This window comes from Contarinia nasturtii, unplaced genomic scaffold (genome assembly GCF_009176525.2).
Source record: "Contarinia nasturtii isolate CC-2019 unplaced genomic scaffold, AAFC_CNas_1.1 Cnas_scaffold_810, whole genome shotgun sequence".
Classification (NCBI taxonomy): domain Eukaryota; kingdom Metazoa; phylum Arthropoda; class Insecta; order Diptera; family Cecidomyiidae; genus Contarinia; species Contarinia nasturtii.
Window position 1 is genome coordinate 3,149,079 of NW_022198157.1, and position 27,136 is coordinate 3,176,214.

Below are 27,136 nucleotides of genomic sequence, written 5' to 3' on the forward strand. Positions count from 1 at the left end.
ATTTTCAAATGTTTTTTGTTATCATCGTCATTTTATCAGTCAAATACGTTTCACATTTGAACAGGATAATGCGTATATACACAAAACTGGGCGGAGGAACGCGAGTTTATTAAATAGGTCAAACATTGTCCAACATTATACTACAAAGCAATTAGAATTTTATTGATAAACATCAAGCTAAAGGCCAATCTTAAATGGTATTGACAAGTTCAAGTACTATCCCCACATACAAACACATATCATTCATCAATTTCTATTCATTAAGCATAATTAATTATTATTCTTTCAACCGCTTCACCCCTCTTATTCGGTTTATTGCTCGCTCTCATCTTCCCCCCTCTCTCGCTCTTCATTGACAGTTTAACGTTTATTTCCGAAAAGTAATTCAATTTCCTATAGTCACTATCGAAAATCATGTACGTCAGAAAAGTTCCGTAAGTAACTGTGCCATCAATTTATTACATGGATCGATGGTTTGGACAATCTTACTTCATCGTATCTTCCTCCCCCGCATAAAGCGTTCTCCAGCTAAATCATTCAACAATGCACAAAGCAACATTCCTTTTATTAACTCGAATACGTGAATGAATGTGTGGTTTCTTTTTTTCGATCGAACTTTTACACCAAATTACCAAACGAATTATTTATAAATAAATTCGATTGGAACGAATTTTGCAGGTCATTTTGAATGGATGTCCAATTTCGCATACAGTTTTCGTCTTCGTCTTTTTTATTATGTAAGCTTAAAAATTAATTATGAAAGATACATTATTTAAAAAGGCGATGTAGTGGAATCAAATAAATGATTTATTATGCATGTTCATGCGAAATGAAATGAACTCAAGCGGCAAAAATGTTTCTATTGAATTTAATGCATTTCTCGAATCGAATTACAAATCGCGATTTCAACCGCGATAAATTCATCGATTTTTTTTTCTCATTAAATCGGCGAGAAAAGCGAGTCCGTTTGATTTTTACACCGCATTAAATCAGTCAGGTGATATTAATTACATCCGTAAACTGCATAAAAAAAAATAATTATTTGCACTTGCTCAGCAAATTTCGAATTTATCTCTTGTTCATCCATTTTATTTAATGTACAGTTATTTTTTTTTTTTTTTTTTTCAAAAGGGCAGAAAAGTTTTAATGTTATTTCCAAAGAAACTACATAAAATTGTATGGTAAAATGAGTTGAGCGAAGCGTATGCAAATGTATTTTACGGTTTGCCAATGTCGGCATGTATACATATCCGTTCAGGCGAAGATGGTAAATTTTTCGTGGAAAACTCATATCCAATTCAGTTCGTTTTGAAAAATATCGCACGAATCGCATTCATATTGAATGGAAAATGGATTTATATATGCAATGTGGCCAGTCGTCATGAATCAAAAATTGTCGATCCAAATGCGCTTAAAAGCGCGCATTTCCGTTTTCGTTCGGTTAAATCATTACTCTTTTTTTAAGCCATCTATTTTATTCGTTGATTGCATGGCCAATAATTTATGGATGGGGCGCGTTGTTCGCATTACGAAATGGCCACATATTTTTCTATGTATATATGCATCATCACACACATACTATGAAAAAAGTGGTAATTTACTTGGCATTCTACATAAATGGTGCCATTAATTGGACCGATGCTATTCCAAATGGCAATAAATGCTTGCTTCACTTTGGCCCCACAAACAATAGAAATTGACCCGGGAAAATCTTGTTCATTTTTGATGAGCGAAAATCGAAGCGCACTTTACCCGAAGCGCCCGTTCGTTTCTCTTTCTTTTCCTTTTTTTTTTTGCTCTCGCTCTCGAAAGCCTATTGTAGTATTCATACTTATATTATTATTATTGAGTGTTTGTTTATTTAGGAAATTGAGTTATGGAGTCAATGTGCGATGGCAAAACGTAAAAAGTGTTTGTAGTGGAAATATAAATATTTCGGTGTGTGACAGAGCGGAGACCGTATGAAATTCGAGAAGTGAATTTACTTTCAATGTAAAATGCTTTGAAGAGTCTCAAATATCTAGAATATTTGATATATTTCCTTCCTCTATCTTTATTTCACGGAAAATGGGTGAAAATCCGGAAAAAAGTTTGCTTGCTCACATTTTCGCTTATTCTATCAATTAAACACTTAACACGAAGCTGATTCATGTTAAAATTGGGGCAACAGCATATTTCGGGCGTAAAATTCATTTTGTTGACAAAGAGAGTTAAAGAGGAGAGAGTAAGTGACTTTACGCTAAAAAAACAACAACAAAACACTGACAACCCGAAACGTACGTGTGTATGTTTTTGCTACACATAATGAATTTATGTGTTTGATGCGTAACGGAAGCGCTATTTGATGTCTTTCAAAATCCAATTGCTGCTAATTCAGAAAATTGCATTTCAACACAAGCGAGAGATAGAGATCGAGCGAGAGATAGTGAATTATATGTTTTTAGTCACAAACTAAATTAAACTTGATTCTGTTATCCACTAATGCATTTAAACCAAATTAAAAATTAATCCAAGCCATTTGCACCAGTGACGCGAGCATAAGCCTCTTTAGCTCTTTTCTGTATCCATGTATGTTGAAATCTGCATCAATAATAATTAAAAATTTAGAAAGAACCAAGCAAATCCATTTTGAATGGTCGATTACAACAGGCTTCTTCTGATATGGCTTACTTGGCATGCTCCAATATCATTCTGCCTTAATATGCAAAAAAAATCGAAACCAAATAGAAAATAGAGCAAAATAGGGCATATACTTAAGTCTATTTCTCTTTTATGTTTCTATTTTGCAACGGTTCATTGTGTAGCAATCGTTAATTTAGTTATTTATCACAACAACAAAAACGACAAATATTTGCAGTAGAAATACTCGATTTTCCCAAACACTCATTCCATCCGCTAAATGCATTTGAATATCTGGGGGGTATGAGCAGGAAAAAAAGTGAAGAATTCAACCGAAAACAGAGAAGAAAAATTGCAGAAACAAGAATTTCATGATCAAACACAAATTTACCTAGAACAAGAATGAATGTTCGTTTACTCTAAACACTTTCGAATGCTACGCCATGTAATTATTAAATACGCACAACAAACAAGCACATACAACACCGATTGTATTCCAATATGCCATGAGTCTATTTTTGGTGCGCTCGGTACAATGTTTGCATTGAATACGGTTGAAAATCGATATTCTCGTCAGAGGTGAAGAGCAGTGAAGAAGAGAGAAGAGCGAAGCGCAGGAAGTAACACATGCAGCAGAAATGGCAATAGCAGTAGTAGCAGCAGCACCACAATTTATAGTATTTCGAAAATGTAGAGTACCAAATGTATACCTATCCACTTCTACATCCGCTTCGTGCAGAATAAGTTGTGTAACGGCAGAAATGGTGTTGCACGGCGTTTATCACACACATGAGTGACATAACGAATGCCACACATACGCCAACACACACACACGCACATACATGCAACATCTATATGAAACAAGGGCTGAAGCTCGAGGGCTCACGAATAACAACTATTCGAAAGATAGTTTGTGGCGGCGCGAGTGAGATAGCAGGAAAAACTCGTAAAATAAATAGCGATAGAGTAATAAAAATAACAACAATGAACGACAGGCACATCATAGCAACCATTATTTTTACATACTCTCTCTCTCTCTCTTTCTCTCACCCACACTCTGGGAACAAATATAAATTTCTCTCACTCTCTGTTATTTGATAATATGGGTGAGTGTGTTCGACTTTTTATCCGTTGTTCACATTGCCCCAGCACAGTTTGCAGCCACTACTATAAAACTATATAGTTCATGTAATAATTCATTTGGTTGTATCGTGAACGAGAGAAAGAAGAGATGAGTTTATATACCGATGCTAAACTTAATGCACAGCATCAGCAGCAGCGGCAATTTGATCTATTTGCCGGCATGAATGTGAATGTGTGTATATCGTTCTCATCAGATCCACAAACACAATGCTCACAACAGAAATGGAACACAATGTATATAATATGATTGAAAATTAGATCAAAAGGATATTTGTGCCATCGAGCACAAAAACTGCCGAACATATACTGTTTACCGCTCCATCTCACTCTTGCCCCCAAGAAATAAACTCATCGTGCGCTGCTCGCAATGCGATGCTCGAAATTTCGTACGAAAAATTGAGAGAAAATATACAGAAAAAGACCGAAGAAGAGAAAATTGTGGCACTGTACAAACCCATCAAGAAAATAAAGCACAACAACTAGGCTGAACGCAACGATACCAAAAGCGATTCCAAGTTATATAGCAAATGAATGGCATTCATGTTCTTCGTCATTTATCCAGGTCTATAAAATTGACACAATGCAACGGAAACTTAGTATATGTTGGTAACATTAATAGCAACTGTCATTAGTTTGTATTGGCTTCGTTCATACTTTATAGCTGGTAGTAGTTGTTTTTTCTTCTCTTCTTCGCTGTTTTTTTCGCCGAACATTAAATAACAACCTCGTCGAACTAAACGATCTTTTCCATTTGCTACGGGTTTATTTTATGTCTCGACATAACAGAGACGACAAATGCTTGGCACAGATGTAAACACATCAATTGTACATATATGACTTATACAACATGAAAATACATACAAACACTCATACTCACTCACAATTCGTTAAAGTTTCGTTTCCGAAGTGAAAGATGGAGCGAAAATATTGGAGATTCGAAAAGGATAGCAGAACAGCAACATATGAGCAATTTCGTAACGTAAACCATATACATGAAGCTTTCTATTAAAAGTGATTGCTTAAGCGTTCAAACTGCTTCGACTAACATTAAATACCGGTACCACACAGCAACCCACACAGAGACACACACACATAGTAAACGCAATAATAGTTACAGTTAACTGGTAACAAGTAACTACATTGATGAATGGCTTTGGTGTAATTGAAAAATTGGGATAATATATGGTCGCACGACAACACAATCCCAAAACACGGAAGAAAATTCACAAACACTCGTACATACAGCGCTCACAATAAATGGGTGATAATGAGTAATAATTGCATTAAACATTGATAAATGAACTTAAAATGTAATAACCGTATCAAAATGGTTTAAAATCGGTGTGTATTCGTGCAATATCATTTCAATGCCACTGAAAACTAATCGGGTTCGAGTTGTTTTTGCAATAACACCACCTCAATTTCACTAAATTTTACCAAAACCAAAACCACAAGTGACGCACTGAAGGCTCTTTTCTATAGATTTCATTTTTATTCGGTTTATCAGCAAAATTGCAGTTTTTCCATTCAAATTGAATTTTTTCCATCTACATTCTACCTGCAGTGGAATTGAATCAGACTTTGATCAATTTTTTCTGCTTGTTGTTATATACTTGTAAATCGAAAAATCGAAAACTTGAAATAAGATAAATCATATTTCCATCTAAAAAATTTCGTTCTCTTCTCTTTTGTTGCAGATTGAAAACCCATTGGGAACGCATTGCCAGAGACAGAGATAAAATCAATTTTCAACTGGTAAGTTACCGTTTTTTGCACTTTTTGATTAATTGCTGAAAATTGAAATAAAAAAAAAGTTTGTAGCAAGCAAAAATTGATGGAAAAATAAGAACCATGACACATGATTGAGAGGATGAAAATTTCATAACAGCGCGGGGAGAGAGCGAAAGAGAGCGGTAGCAAAAAAATCTCAAAAGAATAACATTCATTAAATCGAAATAAAAAGCAAAAAGCGAGTGAATTACATCGTTTTTTTCCCAATGGAAAAACGGCAAACGTCAGCAAAATGCAGTCAACGAAGACAAATTGCACTTTGAACATTTTTAATTTCAATGTCAAATTATCAATCCATTTATAAAAGGCCGATTTTGCCAGACGAATCGACAATATTTACTCAAACTCGTCATTTGATTCTCTTTATTCCATCCAACAATCCGAACGATTTATTATTTAAAGAATAAGAAATACGAAACCTTAGCGCGCGCACAGCCGTTAAGTGTAAGTACAGCCGGTCGCCTTTTATATTAAAAACACACACACACACACATACCGCGTACTTAATTAATTATTGATGTATTGTTTTACTTGCCGAAAAAGAAACACCGTCAAACGAAAGTAATGCACGAGACGCTCTTATCTTTTGTGCCATTGATTTGACATTGCACAAAAACCAGAATAAGAAAATGAAGACTAAAATACAAAATGGAAAATATAAGCCGATTTAACTGGTGAAACACAAGACTTTGTGTAATTTATTCAATAACTTTCGTTTTTTTTGGGAAAAAGGCAGTCTCAAACCGATTCGCATAAAACAAAACCAAAAATACTTTTGGCCAGAACGTAGACAGCATTGAGGTAAATAAAGTGAACCTGATTACTTTGTTTGCACAATGAAACAATTGATTGTGCTGTATATAGACGAAAATTTGAATATATGTGATCAAAAGGCACGAATGATGGAGTGGCACATTGATGCTGTTCAAAGTTTGCACCGATCTTACCGTCACTTTTCAACACATCGTTATTTATGTATATTTGCGGTTATTCTGATAAAACCAACCCTTCACTCACCACTATATACGCCATTCCAAAGATTATTAATATATAAATTATTATAAATGAAAGCTTTTCCTGTCAAAGCCCAATTGGAAAGCCGACGAAGAGAGAGAGAGAACGAAGAACTTGCGTTGGGTATTGGACCATTTGATGTGAGACATCCAAAATTCCATGCGGTAATCCGATACCTGGAAAAATAAAGAGAAGAAAAAATTGTTTAGTATCCAAAAGAACCGCATACAAGCGGTGAACCAAGCTGGTATTCAATCAAAGACGAAGAGAAAAACGCCATTCATGTTGTGGTTACACAGATAAAATGAGACAATCTATAAGTTACGAAGCTCTTTTCGTTCGCATTCAATCTGTCTAAATCTCTCTTTGTTACACGGCCAACACAGATCTGAACACACACACACAAACTCACACATTGTAATACAATATAGTGCATCCCAACAATGAGTTGACAATTTACAATGAACGGAAATGAATGCAAAGCAGCTCTATTGTCAACGAGATACCCTTTTGTTGAGTGTAAAGTATACATTTTCGGAATACAATGAATTCCTTACGCTCTTCAAAAAAGCGGATGCATTCTAATTCGGCACACGAAAATAAAAACTTAATAAAAATGGACTTAGGTTGTTGTGCTTATGTTTACCAAAAAAAAACACACGAATTTTGAACACTTTACACATTTCAAGTCATGCATGGAAAGAAAAAAAATATGGATCGATGAAAGCATCTTACACAGAATCCTTTCCGAAGGGACTAACTAAGCTTGAGTATACATCAAACGGTTCAATTATATCTCCATCCATCACACATTTGCTTTCATATTAAAATCATGCAATCTATCTGCCATAGCCGTTAAAAAGGTCAATTGACCTTTTTGAAAATGCGAAGAGAGAAAAACGACTTTTTATCACCACAATTATGATGATGACGATATGTTTAGCTGAGCGGGGAATTATTGAGTTGAAAAGGCATCGATATACATGATGAGGGATAATAATCGGTATTTGAATTGGCCCGTTCATCCATTGTGAAAATCTATATTAATCTATATTGATGCAACACAATTGTGTTCTCTCTCTCTCTCTCTCTCTCTCTCACACACACACACACACACTCTCGCTGGGATCGTTCCATCAGTCTACGCAAATTGATTTCACTTTTTTGCCCACAATTCAAATCCTTTGTGTATAAATGCCGGAAGCTGACATAATGTGAGTGTGTGTGTTTTTTTTTTGCAGGAAAAAATGCATGTTCAACCCCAACGTGTGTTTAATTCAAAATTTATAAATGGAACGACCTGAAATAGCAACAAAAAACTTACTGGTAATAATGCGTTTAATAAGCAGAAATACTCACGTGTGTGAAACAAAAACAGCATTTGCGTCAACCACAATTTCATAAATCACATTTCAAGCGAAATCGATTTACGGCTACACAAAAACGTTTTATGTTTGCGCTCCAAAATTCGTAAAAGCGAAACGATGCCTAAATTAAAATTGCATCCCCCACGTTAAGTATAATTTAATATATTCATTCAAATGGGATTTTAATATAATATATTTTTAAAAAAAACAGAATGTTCGTCGCAATGTGACAGGCCAACTGATACATGTACCGCCACTCTTTTATGGATTTATGTTTAATTTCCTTTTACGGTCAAACGTAAAAATTTCATTTAATAATCACGTGCGCATTATATTTCCAGTGTCGCAATAATTTGTTTTTATTCAATTTGACATTCGGCCGAAATGGCTCAGTGACAGCCAGCCAAGCATTTTCGCATCCTCAAAAGCGCGGCCGCTTTGAATCATGGCGCAGTATGATGGCCATAAATATGCAATTCCCAAAATGAAAAATTCATCAATCAAATTGTGATATGTCTGCCTCTGTCTCAATGGCAAAAAGAATGCATAAAATATGCACGTGTTCTTGGCCCCTCTCACAAATGAAAAAAGTAATTTCTGTTTTGTGCGTAATATTGTTGGTGCAATAAAAGCTCGGGACTTTATTTTAATTAGAGAAAGAGATTGTATTTTTATTGGGTGGAATTATGGGCGCGAATAACATTCCATCGTATCATATTGTTTGACGCTTAAACGCATTTAAAGACCATCATCACATTTTATTGACATTCAATATAAGCCGAGACGTTTATCGTATGAAAATAACACGCCAACGCACAACGCCAATTTTAACATCTCAAACCGTATTTATTGACAATGTGCGTATGCATCGAAAATTCATTATGTGTTCAAAGTCTGACGCCAATAAATTTGTCATCGTCACAAAGTAGCAAAATCATCAATTCTCTGGAACATCGTAATATATGCACGTTTATCTTTATGTCTGGAACAACACACATTTTGCACTGTGCACACATTTTAATTTCAAATATTTGGTAAACGTAACCGTTTTCTGTTCGGCCATTGCCGCAGAGACAAAAAACAATCTACGTTTTGCGCAAATGGATTGTGAACTTTATCATTTCATGTTTATTCGATCCATTTGCATCACATATTCTGTGTGTGTGTGCCTGAAATGTGCACGAATGTTGTTTGCCACAATTAAATCATTTAGAATTAAATTCCAATATATAGAACATTCAGCATGTGCCATTGATTATACGGTGTGTGGGTGTGTGTGTGTACGACGCGCAAAAGTGCTTTCTTTATTGTCGACTGTAAATTGGTTCAGCAGCACATAAAACGTCGCATACGTGCTGTTCTCGGTTTGGATGTATTTAATTAAAAAAAAGTGTACAAGACACAGCGTTTCCGATTTCAGATGAAAATAGAATAAACAGCAGACAGCGGAGCACACATTTTGTGGTACAATATGATGTTACAGACATAACAACATTTGCCCGTTGCGCGCATTCACATACCAATTAAGTGAATTTTCTGCAAATTTGAAATTTCACTCTCGGAAAAATGAAACTCACACAATGTTGAAAACACTGCACGGTACTCCCTTGAATCCCATTTCTTCATTAGTCGCTAATTTTTTTTTCTTTTTTACATTTGTTTCATTCAATTATGAATTAAAGTGGTGAAATGAAACATAACGACACACAAATTACTCGGATGTACTTCCGAGCGAATCTCATTAAATATTAAAATCGAAAACAATTCTTTCGAAAGGGAAATGTGTATCAAATCGATTTATAAATCGATGTGGTCGATGTTCGAAAATGAGTTTATTTCAGAACGAAGAGTCATTCAGATCAATTGTACTTTCAATGTGATACAGCTCACATTCATAAATGATTTATATTTGAAAATACTGTTTATTGGATGTACTTGTCATTCAATTGTACATACAGAAATATTTTGTTGTAAAATGCCAAGAGTGTATGCTTTCACGTCGAGTGATTATAAGAGTAGTTAGGACAACGCAAATAAATACGCTACGCTATTATCACGATGTGAGAGGTAAAACAATCGATAAAAAAACGAACTCTTGCCATTATTATTTCATTTAAATGAACTCGTTTTACTCGTTCGAGACTCTTCAAATCGCGGAGCAATGGAAATCATGTCATACAAAACTGAAAATGAATACATTAACTAAAGCCGAACAAATTGCACAATGTACTGCTCGTACACTTACTTCAGAATGATAAATGATAGGAATGATGATTATTTCGATTTTGGATTCAGCCACGTTTTTCGCCTATATGAAATAGAACACTTAATCTTGTACACAACATTACACTCCCGTGCCAAGATAGCGACCGAGAATGAGAGAGATTGAATTGAACGATTGTAATATTAGCATGATTTACAAATGAATCGCATTTTCTTTGGGACCGCCATTCCTGAATCTCAACAGCAACGTCGACAACGGCGATGATGAAAAGCGGGCGACTGATGTAGTATAACGGCAACAGCATCGATAACAACAATATCGTGGATAATAATAATAATCGTTAATGATGATGGGGGATGCTAGTTTAAATACGACATTGCGGCGGCGGCATCGTGGTTTTGTTGATCCTGTTACGATATGTATATACAATGTATATGCTTAAGCTTAACATTTTATACATTTAAAGCGATAATTGGTATAGATTTCGATGTAATAACGATGTTAATTAGAGAAATGTAATGTTCACGAGAATGGGAAGGAACAAGTTAAAAGTAGCGTCCTCATTATTTTTTTCCACCTCAAATTATCTCACCCACTCTCTAACCTTCAACCGACAAACTAAAACCACTAGCAATGATGCGTGACGTCATGAGCATTGCCCTAAATATAAACAAATATGAAGCAGCATCATATAAATTCAATTGTATTATGCCTACGCACAACAATTTTGACAACGACTACGCTATTTTCGACAGTCGGAAGTTTATCGGGATAAATATTACATGAAGAAATGGAAATGAAAATTTAATACTCATTCCCGATGCCATTCATTACATAAACAATTAATATTTTGTTAATTTACATGACATATAATCGAGCTATTCATTACGCACATGTACATCCATTTACACATTTGCACACATACACAGCGAACATGTATGTTTTTTGCTCATACAAACAATGACGAGTGAGTGATAGAGTCAAGGGCATCCGAGCTGAAATTCCAGATCAACAACTCTCACCAAACGCCATAATAATTAATGATGTAAATTTAAATTATGTCAAACTTGATCATCCGAATCGGATGCGAGTTTGACGAATGAAGAGAAAAAAAAATGTCACGATACTCAACTGCAATTGACACATTTTTTTTCTCTCTCTCCTATCAAGTTCGAACATAATTTAACTGTGCTGTGATTATGTTGACATGTGATTTGTCGTTAAAAGGGACCGTTTTTTATTATATACATTTAACTTTGGCGTCAAAAAGTCTTTTGATGCTAGATACGTGGAAAATTTATTTTAATAATCGTGACATTCCTCAAAAGCGCCAATTTTTACCTGATTAAACAAAAAATTGACTATATTGTCAACGCGACGATACATTGGTACAACGAACCAACGCATATCGAACAACAGCAATAACGAAAAAAAAATCACATTACTAACGAGGCTCTTTTGTTGTCAATTGTTGTTGTATATATAATATATTCTTTTTGTAACATTAAATTTATAGCTATCATTCGACGAATCATTATGTATAAACATTGATTTCTGTTGCCTTTTCACAACATACACTGTTTGTTTTGAGGCGAAACGTCTGCATTGCGGAGAAATTTGTCGTTTTTTTTTGGGGTGTACGTTTCGTCGTCATCATCATCATCAAAATAAATGTACATTTGCAAGCAGCGAATTTTCGCAAGAAGACGAATAAAAAACACACACCGTAAAACGTCACACTCAAAAAACAGTACCAACAATACAATATGCTCGGCGCTGTACTGGAGAAAATTAAATCAAATAAAACGACAGAGCATTCAGAGGGCAAAATTCACGAAAAAAATATATATTGAATGAGCAAACGAGCGTGTGAAAACGGAGTAGAGACGGAGAGAGAGAGTGCGAAAGAGTTGGAGAGAGTGCTAGAGAACGAGAGAGTTTTAATTATAATTTTCGATGTTTTTTCGCGTGCCAATATTTATGGCAAGTGTTTAAACACTTTAAAATATGAATGAGATCGACGAAAAAGAGCATTCGACGTTATGCATTCCATTTTGTCGTTTCGAGAAAATTATCGATCGTATTTAACTAGAGTGCGCCCGTCGCACTCACTTATTTTCTCCTTCTTCATTTTCTTTGCTCTCACTTACTATTGCGGTAGTAAGAAAAAAGAAAACCAACCGTCTTTTTTTTTGTTCCTTTCGTACTCCATAATGAAACGACACCAAACACGAAATATATACCAAGCCAGAACCTGAATGTACATGACATCGATGGCAACGTTTTATCGTTGGTATTTTCTTGAATGTGTATTCTTTCAGCAGCGCAGCTAAAAATAATTAATCAAAAGCAAAATAATATATATTTTCTTGTATGTTCGCCGTTGCTGAAGATGAGAAAAGACATGACAAGGCTCATATACGAAAAAAAAAACACAGTGTGTGACATGAACAAGCAAAAGCGCCAAAGAGAAACACAGCACAAATTCCAATGAGAATGAATATAAACAAGCAATGTATACACTGTACACACAAATAAAACACACTGGAAAAAAACACAGACCCACAAAACAGAACACCAGAACAGCAACAGAACGGCGCATCACCATCAAATGATGGCGGTGAGCTTCTTATCATTAACTAAATTCGCGAATCGTCGGCAAAAATCTTCTTATTTGCTTCCGTCTCCACAGAAATGGTGTACGATGTTGAATTTCGTTGCTTTTTTCTCGTTTGTTTGCTGTTGTCTATCCTTTTTTTTGTCAGTCGATGCTCATGCCGAACTTTTTGTGTTTATGCGAAAATTCAGTCTGCTTGAATGAATAAAAAAGCCACAGCTCAGACATAAGATCGTCTTCATTTCAATGTGGCTATATGTGTCTTGTTTCATCCGTCGCCAAGTTAAGTTCAATACTTGGCGAGCAGCTCATGCTCACGCTGAAGTGAACAATTCACTTTGCCTATAATTAATTAATATCCTCTCCTCATCGTTCTCATTAGATGCTCACATTCACGTATTAATCGATCATCATTGTACCGTTTTTTTTCTCTATTTATTTCTCTCGATCTCTCTCTATGTGTGTGTTTTATGTCTTTCGCTTAATTTTTCCTTTTCTCTTTGACATGGCTTCACTTTTTGCTGTATGTTCCATCGATTGCCTTGGCACAGAATGAACCGTTCTGTGGCTTGCAGCCAAAGTAAGATTGATAGCTAACGTAATCTTGAAGAAGTGGCGGTAAAATGGATTTTACATTAAATCAAACACTTTCGATTGCTCGCAAATGACAGGCTGGAAGAGTGAGTCCGAAAGATAGATAGAGCGAAAAAAGAAAACACAACAACCGGCGAAAAGAACAAATTGCAATCGTTAATTATACTTTGATGTCTTGTGAAACGCTGCGAGGTGTGTGTGCTTCGTTCAGCTGATACTAATTTGAAATTCATATTGAATTTTCAACGAATGAGAAAAACATTGAATATACAACCAGTCCAAATGCTTTACTAATTGACATTTAGCTGCAACGAAGCAGCTTGTCATTGAAATGGAATTGATCACGCTGTCTTCGAATTTGTGAGCTCCAGGAAATGAATTTCAAATTCGGGTATTCAATTCATGTTTATACATTAAACCATTCGTAAATGAAATAAATCGCATCGTGATACTGAATTTAATAAACCTAACGGGAAATACAAACATTAGCAAAGAAGCGACAGTTTTCATGTATACCCATCGATTTCATGCAATTTGTCACTTTGCACAGGGCCATTTTTTCGGAACTAATACTACGAGCTTTGGTTTTTGAAAATAAACAAGTACATGTAGAGATTTTCTCTGCTTATGTTTCATTCTCACCCAATCACCCCATTGACAACTCTCAAGGATGCACGTACGTCCGGGCCGATCCAATGAATGTGTGTTTTTATTGCAAATATCGTTGTAATTTTATGTGCTTTTCCCTCTCGCGAATAAGACCATTAATCATTTTAATAACCTTCCCGAAGCCAATATTCACATCATCGAAGACTTTGCACCACACTTGAATCATTCAAACGAATACGACTCTTGCGTGTATGCATGTCAATTGTAAATACATCTATACGATGAACCTTTAAATTGAAAATCGAAATATTTTATGGGAATTTTATTTGGTACAGTGTGACCTCGATTCAATTTGGTGTTCGATTGAAGAGCGAGGAGAGATGGAGAGAAAAATGGAAGTGAATTTAGGCCACCAACTCTGTTTCCGCTTAAATATATTTAATTTGAAAATTGAATTTGGCGCTGCCATTACGGGAGGGGTTGCATTCGCTGTTGAGTTAATGCTTGAAATGTTTAGTTAGCAAATCCTCTTATATTTCTTAAGAGTTGAATGGATAGGTATGGGTGCTTGTAGCTTCTCAATTTTCACGGAGCCCTATTATCATATATTGCCACTCTCTTCATCAAGATCACATTTCTTTTCCAAATGTTTCTTTCATCGTCATCGTTTTTCTTCGATTCGTTCTGTGTTTGAAGTAAAATAGCTCTATTGCTTTTCATTTTTCTTCTTCCTCTGCTTTATTCCTTTTTGATGGTGAAGTTTTCGTTTCCATTTCGTTTCAGTTTTTTTTCCTTATTCCGTTGTATGCATTGCGTTCGGTTCATCGATATGAAAATTTGTTTGACGTTTTTCTATGCACACAGTAAAAAAAAGTAAAAACGAAACTCATAAATAAATATATATACAAATCGATTGGATCAATTGGTCGGCGCTTTCACTAGCACGATGACGTTTTTCCATACTTCACGCAATAACGTTAGAAAAATAAATCGATTTGATATATTTCAATATATATATTTTTATTTCTTTTCTTCTACATATAAGAAACCTGCTTACATTTGGTTGCCTTTCATTCCACCATTGAATTGAGTTGACGATTCCGCTTAAAATCACACAATGAGACCGGTTCATTTCAATTCGATGCGTATTTACCCAAAAGAGTTTTGATTATTCAACGGTTTTTCCGTGTCTTCGTTTCTCCCACGACATGTCGGATGTATTATGTAAGTGAAATCGAATTTCCCGACGAATAGAGCCAGAGAAAAGGAGAAAATCAATTTACATAAATACCACGATTCATACATTTTTCGTTTGCGAATCTGTTGATTTTATCATGCGCTCGCAAAATGCTTGATCGATTCAATTTGAAAATTTATATGTGTGTTTTTTTTTTCGCTTATTGTTGTTTATGTTGAATGGCATTTGAAAAATAATTCTAATCACAGCGACAAGCGATTGTGCTTTGAACAAAAGAAAAATAAATACGTGTATCGCAATCTTAAACATCTTTTTGCCATTGAATAATATATGTGGGCTTGTTTGTTCTAACATACACGATTTCATTTTCAATTCAGTCGCTTCGTTTGATGAAGTTTCATGTTCAATTTGACAGAGAAAAAGAAAACAAAAAGGCAAAAAAGGGTCACGTGCATTTAATTATTTCTCTTGATTAAATTTCACATTTTTATTTATAACATCGATTTTCTTCTACATTTGATTCTGTCTACCTTGCTCTGACCTTTTTTTTTTCCTTGATTGCCATCAAAACACTCAATTCAAGTGTGAGTTATATCGAACAATCTCTTCTTTTCCATTTTTAATGTATACAATCAAAATATGGCAGGTAGATAGAAAAAAAAAAGAATAGAAAATGCCAAAAAAAAGAACGCAATCAAAAGCTATGCAATTTTTCAAATATTAATCCATTCGAAATAACATTTTTTTAGGGACGATATCGTTTATAGCGGAAAACAAAAGTTTTTTGCTCCTATTTCGAAGGAAATTCCCCAGAAAGTGACATAAAATTCATTTGATTAACTATATATTTAAGCTCTATTTTGGCTATTTGCTTTTTTATGTTTTTTATGTTCCATGGCAATTCTCTTGTGAGTGACACCGATCCTTCCTTCCCTCTTACTCGAACTCTCTGTCCTTCTCTCTCGTTCACTATTGGGACTCGAACACATTACGTAACAATGCGATGGTTGTATGTCTATTTTTATGCAAATTTCAATACAATACGAAAAAAACTAAAATGAGATATTCATTCACAGCCGCCTGTGACAACCCCATTTGGAATACATGTAGTAAAATTGAGTGAAATGCTCTAAAAATAAAATATATGCACAAAACTGTCCAAGATAATTGGCAAAAATCACACGACCATAAATATACATATTATGAATGTGGAGTGAGTGAACGAACGAGCGAGAGTGAAACGGAGCAATCAACGTGATTTGCGCACGGCGCTCCCGTTGACAACGGTGCAAAAATTTGTAAAAAAAAACACCGGCATATGCACTGTTGTGTATGTGAATACATGGGCAGAGAGAGAGGGGGAGAAAATTACGAGCAACTGAGGTGAAGAAAGGCAGCAAAAAAACAATCGGAAAAACGACGAAAAAATGTCGAATTTGCCCCAATTTTTCTATATTATGAAAGCGTTGCACATCGACATTGTTGGGTCACGGGCTGGCAATCTATTCGCTCGTTACATTTCCTGCGAATCGATACATAAAACATCGTTGTTGGTGTTGTTGCTGTATTTCGTACGATATTGACTTTTATTTGCATAACAAGGCAACGTTTTTAAAATTAAATTTCCGGAAAGAAACAAAGAGAGACCAGCACGAGCACTTAATATTAAACATGCCTCCGTGATGCAAACATGGATAGAGGAAAATTCAGTTTCAGTCTTTTTCCTGGTTGACGAGAGAGAGAGAAAAAAGAGATTGTGCCACTATTTTGCGGCGAACAGAAAAAATTTCCCATCAGCTGATTCATGGTAAATGTACTGTACAATATTTCAGTGGGTTAATCCGGCGGCTGTGAAAAAAGAGCTGTCATTTCGACGCGTGCAATGTCATAAGCAGCAAAAAATACAGTTTTACCATTTCCTTTATGAAAAAAAAGTGTGAGCGCATTCTATGAAACGTGAACTATTTGGAGTCTATTTTTATTATTTAATTTATAAAAATGTGCATGGCACGTTTTTGGTCTAACAGAAAATAAAATCGCAGTTTTAATAGTCGACCAACGGAAAGAGGACAGAGAGAGAGAGAAATTCCCGAAACTTGCACACGAAAATCGCAAATGATTTTTTCACATAAATAATATGGTTATATATGCTTAACTCGTGCGTGCAATTTCAGAAGCAAGCCAAATAATTTTATTAAATCAGACCAAAGGCTCACCAGCCATTTTCATTTATTTATTTATTTTGTGTGTGTGTGCCTTTTATGATTCATTATTTGGTAAGTCTGAAAGGAACATAACTGGTCCATTCCATTCGTTTCAGTCGTCTGCACACATAGAGAAGCACAGACAGTGTGCCACATTTGCCACTCTTACCAATTTATTCAAAGATGCAAGTGTTTTTTTTGCCGGATTTTTTCTATATAAGAGAATTTTTTCCAAAAGGATTGAAACGAATATTTGGGTTTACGCAAACACACACACATTTACGAAAAATTGATTCAAATGAATATACAATTATGCGATATTTGAGATACATCATTTGCATAGTAGCAAAAAAGAAGTTCTTTTTTATCCCAATGTTCCCCAATTTCAATGACATGAAATGATAATTTAGTGAAAATGATGGCCCTTAACTGGAACAGACCAAAGCGAAAAGTGATATAAATTCGAAAAAAAAAATTGCACATAAATAAAGCGTCCTGTAACGACAGCACAAAATATTGCTCTAATCACAAATCCATGCTGCATGCAACGAAATGAGCAAATAAACTTTGTAATTTATTAGGCAAATGCGAGAAAAAACGATTGAGAAAGACACAGCACAGGGAGAGAAAGGGAGAAAAGATTCAAAATAATACCATAATTGTAACACATAAGCATCAGCAACACCACCAACAAAAACATCGAAATGGAAGCACAGACAGTGGAGCACAGGGTGCAGACAGAATGAACGGAGAAAAAATCAATAAAATCTGGGGCAGTACTCTCAAAACTGCAAAACATTTGGAATTGTGTGTGCGTTTTTTTTTCATTTCATGTTTCGTTTCGGTTTTCAGAATGATTGTGAAGGGTGAATATTTTGCAATTGTGTCTTTCGGTTAGCTGCGAATGGCATGATTTTCGAGCGTCTACCATTCTTTTTTTCGCAATTCAAAAGCAGTGTGTATCGTTTTGTACCACATTCGCAAAAAAATGATATAAATGTGCATCGGGCACAAACAGTAGCAATGCCACCCATTCAATAAACGCTTGGCCCGTATATAATATGGCGCAACAACCACACACAGACACTGGCGTGTTACTACGTGCGTTTCGAATAGCATCTCCATCGTCACCGCCGCCTCCACCACCTTCGTTGTCGTAGTCATCGTCGTCGTTGCCGTTGCCGTCGTCTTCATCACATTGAGAATGCTCAACGTTGTCTGCACATGAAATTGACGGTGAATTTTTATAAAGTGCTTGCCATATTTCGAGTATAGAGAAGAAATATGTCTGAAAAGCGGCAACTGAAGTTAAATCTGATAATGAAAATGAATGTGTTTCCCTTTTAACGAGCTCTTTATCAAACCCGAACCTATATTTGGCTTCGGCAAATCGGGTTTAGACGACACCACATCGCTCATTCCACTTCCATCTCTGCTACTTGCCATTACAATCAACGGAGCATGCAGACAAAATGTGAAAAAGTATCGAATTTTCTCGATTTCATCTGTTTGAAGCAGAGCCAGACACAATAGATATGCTGAATACGCCATATATAATGTACGGTTTAAGTATAATGGGCTTGACAAAATCCTTTTCGGCAACCATAAAAATTGACATTGAGTCTTGCTCCAATTCTCTTTCGTTCATTTCTCATTATTAGTATGGCATATAGAAGAGACGAAATAACTTTGAAAATGTCGTAGCAATGCCGACAATCGAAATTTATATGAAATTTGAGAAAGCAAACCCCTAATCGTGAATATTTAAAATATAAGCATCAAACGCCCTTATTGGTTTTCTATGTATGGTTCGTATTATTTCACTCTGAAAGAAAATTCTGTGCTGTCTGGTCTTTGATTGTATGCGAAATGTGGAATTCCAAATGACTGAATTTTCTGCGTGAACAAAACGGGAATGGCACATCAAATATGTGTGACCGACGAGATGATGTTGGCGTTTACGAACAATACGAACGCAAATATTGTTATGCGACACAATTTTGCATGTGTTTGGCATATATAACCATTACCAGCGGCAATTGTGTGTCTGTGTTTGCTTTTTATCGAAATGGCTTTTCACTGAAAAGTTGATTTTGGAGTTTTCACGTGTTGGGATTAGCACAATTTTCAATCATATTCACCCGTGCCACAGACACAAACACAGACACTTTTGTGAAACCGCTTTGTCAATGTGTGCAAGCAATTTTCATCGTTTAGACACAAAATATTTGCGAATAACGAATAATTGTAAGTGTGACATACTAAAAACAGCTGATTGCTTGCTAGAGTGAAACGAGACACGATGATACACTAACTCAAAATGGCAGCTATAGTAAGGATAGGTGGGTCTGTGTTCACACTCACTCACTCACACAAACACACATAAATGGCAAGCGTAAAACATTGAATGCGAATGGGTGCTATTTTGCAGCATCTGCACACAATCGCACCCAACATTCAAATGGTTTTTTATCTGAATTGGGAGCAGGCCATAATAATCGATACAAAATCCAAGTTGAGCGTGTTATATGGATGCGTATAATATAGTTTGCACGCATCACCATTCATTTCAGTGCATTGCATGAATAGCAATGATACTGACAGAAAAATGAACAGACTTTATGCAGTCGACTTGATTGTGGTTTCGTATGCTCGGCCATTGTATTGTCGCCAACACCTAAAATGTGATAGACATTTTTAATGATAGATATTTTTCTCTCGCTCTCCCTTTCCGTCGCATTCACGAGAGCTAACCCATCAAACAATCGTATAAATGAATATCGCAGAGAAATGAATGGGATCATGAGCTACCATTTGACAACGTAATTCGTTAACCACATTTCATGGGGTTCTATGCAATGCACATTTGAAATGCCGAACTGCTGCACATATACACGCATCGTATGCGAACGCGCCACATTTGGTTCACCCTTCATTCTTGGCAGGCACAGCAATGTGTGTAATCGTTTATGGCCGTCCATACATGTAGATGGCATGTAATAACACTTTAATTGGCAAGCAGATAGATGTAATGATGGCTCTTAATGAGCCCGTATACGAGAACGGCTTACGTTGTACCGATTTTTTTCTACGCTCCATAACGCTGAATCTCATTCGCTCGGTCTACGTAATTTAACAAGTCAAAATAATTAGAGAAATTGCAAAATTCACCAAACTGGATTTGCATTATCCATCTAAAGAGATGCCATTAATTTGGAGCATTAGGCGAAAAGCAGTCTCTGCGATGGACACCCCTTGAGAAAGGAGGGTGAACAAAAAAAACCAACGTCATGACGATTGATCTTTCATTTTCATGAAAAATGGCATCTAATGGATAGCCAAATACAATACAACTGATGATGATGATGATGATGATGGAGCTTCTTCAAATTTATCTGTTGGCTGAATTTGATTTATATTTTGCGGACGCATATCAATTGTCTTCAACAATTATCCGTTGAAATTTCAATGATTAATTGACTGAAATAGCGAGATTGCAGTCAGGGCAGCAACGACGGTGTAACATAAAACCAAGGCAGCCTGATTTGGTGGCAAAAATCGGCATTTTTTTATGCTGCTTTTTCACTTGAGATAAGGGCGGGCGAGCAAGCGCATGTTGTACGTAGGCACTTAACTCTTCTCTTTCTCTGCATATTTTCTCCAAATTAATGTTATCTTTTGTCTTCTTTTTGCATGCCATTCATTACATGCACACTTAAATTACCCAGCAAAAAAAATTGGCAATGAGTAAAGGCGGCGGTTTTCATTTTACACTCTCAACGATTTTTCTTTTATTTTTTGTTACTGTGGCGAAGGATTTTTTTTTTTGTCTGTGCATCAAAGACGAAATGGAATCACTTTATCATAGCACACATGCAATGCTTTTTTTTCTCACTCTCGCTTAGCTAGAGAATTTCTTTTTTCCTCACCCAAATAAAAAGTCGTTCGCATCGGTGTGTAACAATGAGAGCATTCTTTGTATATATCTAGTGCAGTGTTCGGTTTAGCTAAATTGCAGTAAACAAAAGGCACAGCACAAAAGCTTCGAAAAAAAAAAAACAGCAGTAGTAAATTGTGAGTGACGGAGTGAGTGAAGAGAAATCCGAAGAGCGCTTCTTTAGAAAATACGCAGACAAGAGATTTTACTTAGCACTTAATAATTTTTTTCACTCGTATTACTCATGTTACATTGCATTTTTTGCCACCTCCTCACCGCACACCAAATTACTTTGATCATTCTATGTTTTTTTACTCTCTTCCTCTTTCTCTCTCTCGCTCTCATCGCTTCAATTGAATTCTTTTTTTAAAAGCAGACAGAAGCTTCAACAAAAAGTGATAAGCAAGCATATTTTTGTGCATATTTTTATACTTTCTACTGATGAAAACTTTTTTCATAATATTATTTAGCTTATAAAAATGCTTCGAGATTCACATTTTTTCGTTGTTCTTTACATTTATCCTGTTTGCTTGTCGGGTTTGTTGTTTTCGCACATTTTATGACATTTAATATGTAAACCGTCAATGCACATTGTGCACAGACGACCGAAGACTCTCGTTTTTTTTCGCCCCGGCTGAAATATGGTTTCACAAGTTTCTCGCCGAAAAAATATCAAATTAAAATGTCTACATTTGATATGCACACACACACACATATTTATGATACCCTCTCTGAAAACAAAAATACCGTAGAAAATGAAATGGTAACCGACGAACAGCATCGTGAATGTTTTGTCGTTTCAGCGAAACTCAAGCTTTTTCGTGTTTTATGGGTAATAAAGGAACGCCCAGCGGTAAAAACAAACATACACTTGCACAAAACCCAGGCCGCACGCGATCGATCGACATTTACGATTAAAAATTCAAATGGATTCACCCAAAAAGAATATTCTAACCAAAATCTTGTTAACCATGTCAATTGATCAATATAGACCGAGAGTGATGAAGGACAACGGGTGAGAAATAACTCTATTCAAGCCATGTTTTTTTATGAATTTTTACTATCAAATAAAAATCCATCCGAAAAAAAATAAAGTTTAATGAAATATGCATGGAGATAAGACGGACAAGCCATGCATAAGGGGTTTACTACTTAAACCTTCTTATTGCTTCGTGTGTTTTTTTTATGTCGGTGTATGTGTGAGTGGGGGAGGAATAATTTTTAATGGAAAATACCAAGCACAACATCAAGAAATTAAGATCAAAATTAATGGGAAATAACAACATTGTTTGTGTATAGAAATGAATTGATGTTCAAGTGAATATAGCTTCATTTTCCTTGAGCATAATTAAAGTGATGCTTTGCACAAATGCAGTATCAGTTAAAATTACTTTCTTCCAGCTAATATCTTACTTTACAAATGGAGTTGTGTTTCTTTTCTTGTAATAGCTTTGGCGTAATCATCTTCATGGCTTTAATATCCGCACAAAGTGAATTTATATAGAGGAAAAATTAAGTAACTTTTTCAAAAGCATAAAGATAATAATCGATGAAAAGCAGAATCGGAACAGCAGAAGAATGGAGAGAAAGAGAAAAAAAATTGAAAACCAAAGCCAGTTTGCGTGAGTGTGACATTTTTTTTCGGAATGAATGTTGTCAGTGATTGAAGGGAATAGATAGAATACGAAATAAATATTTAATTCGGCAATTATTTTGAATGTTAAAGTTCGAAGAGCATATTGCCACATGCGACTCAATTACTGGATAATGTCGACATTACGGCTTCATTCGAATCTCAATTTCAAAGGGAATTCCATCAAATTTATATCAGCGTGTTTACCACAAGCGTAACCCATTACATGACTCTAATTGGGCCACGAAATTAATCTGGGAAAATTAAATAATTACACTACTTTTTATTCACTCACTAAACTGTGAATGACGTGGCCGATACTTACGTTATTTGCACGGTAAGTAAGTGGATTTCAACTAGATTTTCCTTGTCCTGTTTGAATCAATTTTGAAAGGTCTTGTGGATGCCCTGATTAAAAATTCATTTCACATAATCGAACAAAAGGATTCATTTAAACGAAAGTGTGCTACACACACACACACACATACACAAAAGGAGAGATTCACAGATTCGCTTTTGTACTTTTTGCATTTTAAATTAGTTTTGCACACGATGATATGTCGGTATGCATGTGTAAAGATTGCTTCACTACTTTGAATTACGTAAATATCCCGTTATTTTCCCGCCCAAGTGCGAAATCCAAGTGTGTTCATGTACAAAACGATGTGTGTATGTTCCGTTGATTTTCTCTTCAATTTCATTGTTGTTTCATTCTTCTTCATTTTTTTTTATTCATGCCGGTTTGTGCGCTTTATCCATGGTGGGGTGGATTGGATTTTGAAGTTGGCATTTTCAAACGAGCATGCAAACGATTCAGGGCCTGTGTGATATGACTACAAGTAGGTATAATTGCACATTTTTCACTATCATGCAAATGAAACGTCAATTTTAAAATGCGAATATTCCACTTTGAAGGAAAAGCACTTTAGATTATCACTATGCATTTATACACTTTTCGTTCCACTTTTCGATCGCAAAAGTGTTACCGTTTTTTTTTCTCGCTCTATTCGCCGCACACCCGAAAGACACAACAAACAAAATTACAGAAAATGCACATAATTCGATGAAGCCGCACAACTTAGGGTAGTTAGGAACATACAAAAAAGAAATACGAGCAATGAACATAGGCAACGTATATACAATGTATCTTTAGATGGAAAAAACTATTTTTAACTGTGAATTTAATTGTTTGCATACGATATGTGTACAAATCCATTTTGTAATATGGCTTGAATGTGTTTTCATTTCGAATATCATGTTGGCGCACTTAAAAATAAAGTTTCAAAAATTAGCTTCCAAAACAAATGGAAAACATTTTTATTTGAACTAGAAACAGCCATGATAAAGTTTAAAAACAACGAAAAAAAAAACTCCCGATTTTACCGTTTTAGTCATTTCAGAGATATTTACAGTGGTAGACCCTTTGATGTTCGATTGGTGTTCGTGTTTATCTTGTCCTTGTCATTCGTCACTTTGTGTGCATTGGGTGCGAAGTTTAAAATTTATTAATGACCCGACATTTACAAAGTGATCGAACAGATTGTATCTGGGTGTATAAGCGTGTGCGTATGTGTGTGTGTGTGTGTGTGTGTGTGCATGTGGCCGCTCGTTATGGTGAATAAATTACATTTTCACCTCGAAGAGACTTTTCAAATAATAAATTGTCGACACTATTTAATAAGCAATTCGACGATTGTTGATGACTTTCATTGTTTCGTTAAATACGGTCGACGATATCATGTCTATTTTTTATTGCACATTAAACGCACATCATATTATTATATGCTCGTCTTCGCTCAGATTTCATCATGAACTTTACAAAATCTACACTATGACACACGCCTTATTCTTCTTCTTGTCCTCGTTCATATATGTTCATGGCAACATTAATATAAAGTTTTGTGAAAATTTGTGAAGTTTCCTTTTTCATTAAAATTGGCAACGACACGAACAAAGTTTTGTAACGCGTTCGTTACTTCATTTGCAAGCGCATGCATGAGTTGTATGACAAAAGAGTCAGAACAATGAAAATTCGAAGGCAGCATCTATTTGATGTTTTTGAAAGGAAAGAAGTAAAAAAGAATCACAAAGTATGTTACATTGTGTCGGCGGCGCGTTTGCTATTTTCAAATGCATGATTCCTGTGTTGTACAATGTGAAAATAGTATAGATTACTGTGGAAAAGTGGAATTTTGTCGCTGAACATGTTTCGAATGCTACGTTTGAGGAAAGCACACATACATATATCGACCGAAATGTGAAACGATCAAAGAAAATTTCATTTACTTGTGATGCTTAAACATTTCGATAATATGAAGCCAATTCGGTCGACAAACACAAACAGGTTATCCACATACGACATTCGGAAATGGCATTAAACACAAACTATGTCGAACACTGTATCATCTGATTGAGAAGCGAACACTGTTCGCACTGCCGCACTGCCACATTCACAACCATATTCATTTCATTACAGAAAATCAGTCGACGACATACCGTTTCAACATCGTCTCATCGTCTGACAAACGATATCAATTTCAATATAACATTAGTCGAAAATGTAAATTTACTGATAGCAATTGACACGCTTGGTAATGTGTAATGTATGGATATTTCAATGGGCCATTGTAACAATTCGATAAGAGAGATATTTTGGATTTTGTGTATTTTGATGTAAAATGCATTTGAATATATACATTTAGAAATGATTCTATATGGATATAATCGTTTCGATATCGTCGCCCATATTCGAATATCTTGGGTTTGAGAATGCGTTTCGATCATTCTTCGTAAATTGGAATTTAAAGAAAAATTTATGACGATAATGGGATCACATATTTCTTGTGAATATTTTCCATGCAAATACCACAGCCATCATCTTCTCAAATTGATGTGTGTATACTACAAATACATAAACTCAAATACACATGAAAATGATTTTATGGAAATTTTCGCTCTGCAAAGAACGAAATCTTTTCGATCCATTTGACTATTGGTATCAATACGAAGCTTATTTTTTTTTCGTTCCTTTCGAATATTTTCCGTTTATTCAAATGTTTCTTTTATGCCCTTTCATTGCAGTCTACTTCAGTCAGTCAGTATTTTTCGAATCAGATCGATATTTGTTTGTGCTCTCGTTCCCATTTCTTTTTTGTCGGTGCGAGCAATTCTCAAAGCTACCATTTTGACAATAGCAAGCGTTTGCATAATTGGCTTTTGAATGTTCCGATGCCACGTTTTCATTCACATTCTAACTTGCTTTCACTCTTTTTATTCGATATTTCACAAATGGATTCAGATTGAGTGTGTCGGACACAAAATATGATATTGTGTTAGCCCACGAAAATATTGTAGCATTACAATAAATTGTGTGAAAATTCGGAATCGATTTTTCAACACAACGACGAAAGGGAGAGAGAGAGAGAGGTCGACAGAGCTTGCGAGAGAGAAAAGGGACGGAAAAGATCAAGGTACAGCGAAACGCAATCTACAAAACTTGGTTCTTTTGTTGAGTAAAAACCTTGTTAAAATACAAAAGCAAATGTAAATGGATGAAGAGTTGGAAAAAGAGACAGGACTGAAAGTCGGAGTGAGCGAGCGAGCGAATGTGTTTTGTATTTGTGTGTTAGACGAAACATAATTCCCGTCAACTGCGCCTAAATTGCATGTTTTGTATACTGTGTCTCGCACGTTGCCCATACTACATATACGTATATCATGTGCAGACGGAATGAACATCTGGTTTTAGCTGAGGGAAAAAACAAAAACACACACCAAACCATCCCACAGACAGCTAGACGAAAATAGACAGAATAAGTTACAACTGTATGAAGAAAATGAAATTTTCGTTGGTGCACATGCGATGGCTCGTGATCCTTTCGCACCAGACAGGAGTAACACATAAAATTTTACATTTAAATGACGTAGAATGGCCGTGCACCAAAAACTCTATGTACAATGTACATATTGTACAAGCACACAAATAATAATAATAATATTTCGTACAAATACTAAACACCCTTAAAAGGATTTAAAATCGGCTTCGTTCTAGCCGAGGTTTCGCGACACACACACATTCTATTTCGAAAACACATTTTAATTTTCGTTTAAGTATTTTGTGCAATTTTTCTCCATTTTGATTTTTGAGGTTTGAACCATGCAGCTTTGGTTGTAAATATCAGTTTAT

General features: G+C 35.4%; 1 protein-coding gene across 2 annotated transcripts in view; it reads left to right on the plus strand.

Annotated features, from left to right (window-relative positions):
• The window catches only part of LOC116342060 (protein Tob1-like), a 110,915-nt gene that overhangs the window by 39,196 nt on the left and 44,583 nt on the right, over positions 1–27,136 (plus strand). Inside the window, exon 2 of one of the 2 annotated variants that reach the window (XM_031769544.1) lies at positions 5,460–5,517. The gene's annotated coding sequence lies outside the window, so the exon portion shown is untranslated. Of the gene's footprint in view, positions 1–5,459; positions 5,518–22,245; positions 22,333–27,136 lie in introns of those variants that run through there. The other variant, XM_031769545.1, reaches the window with a different exon arrangement.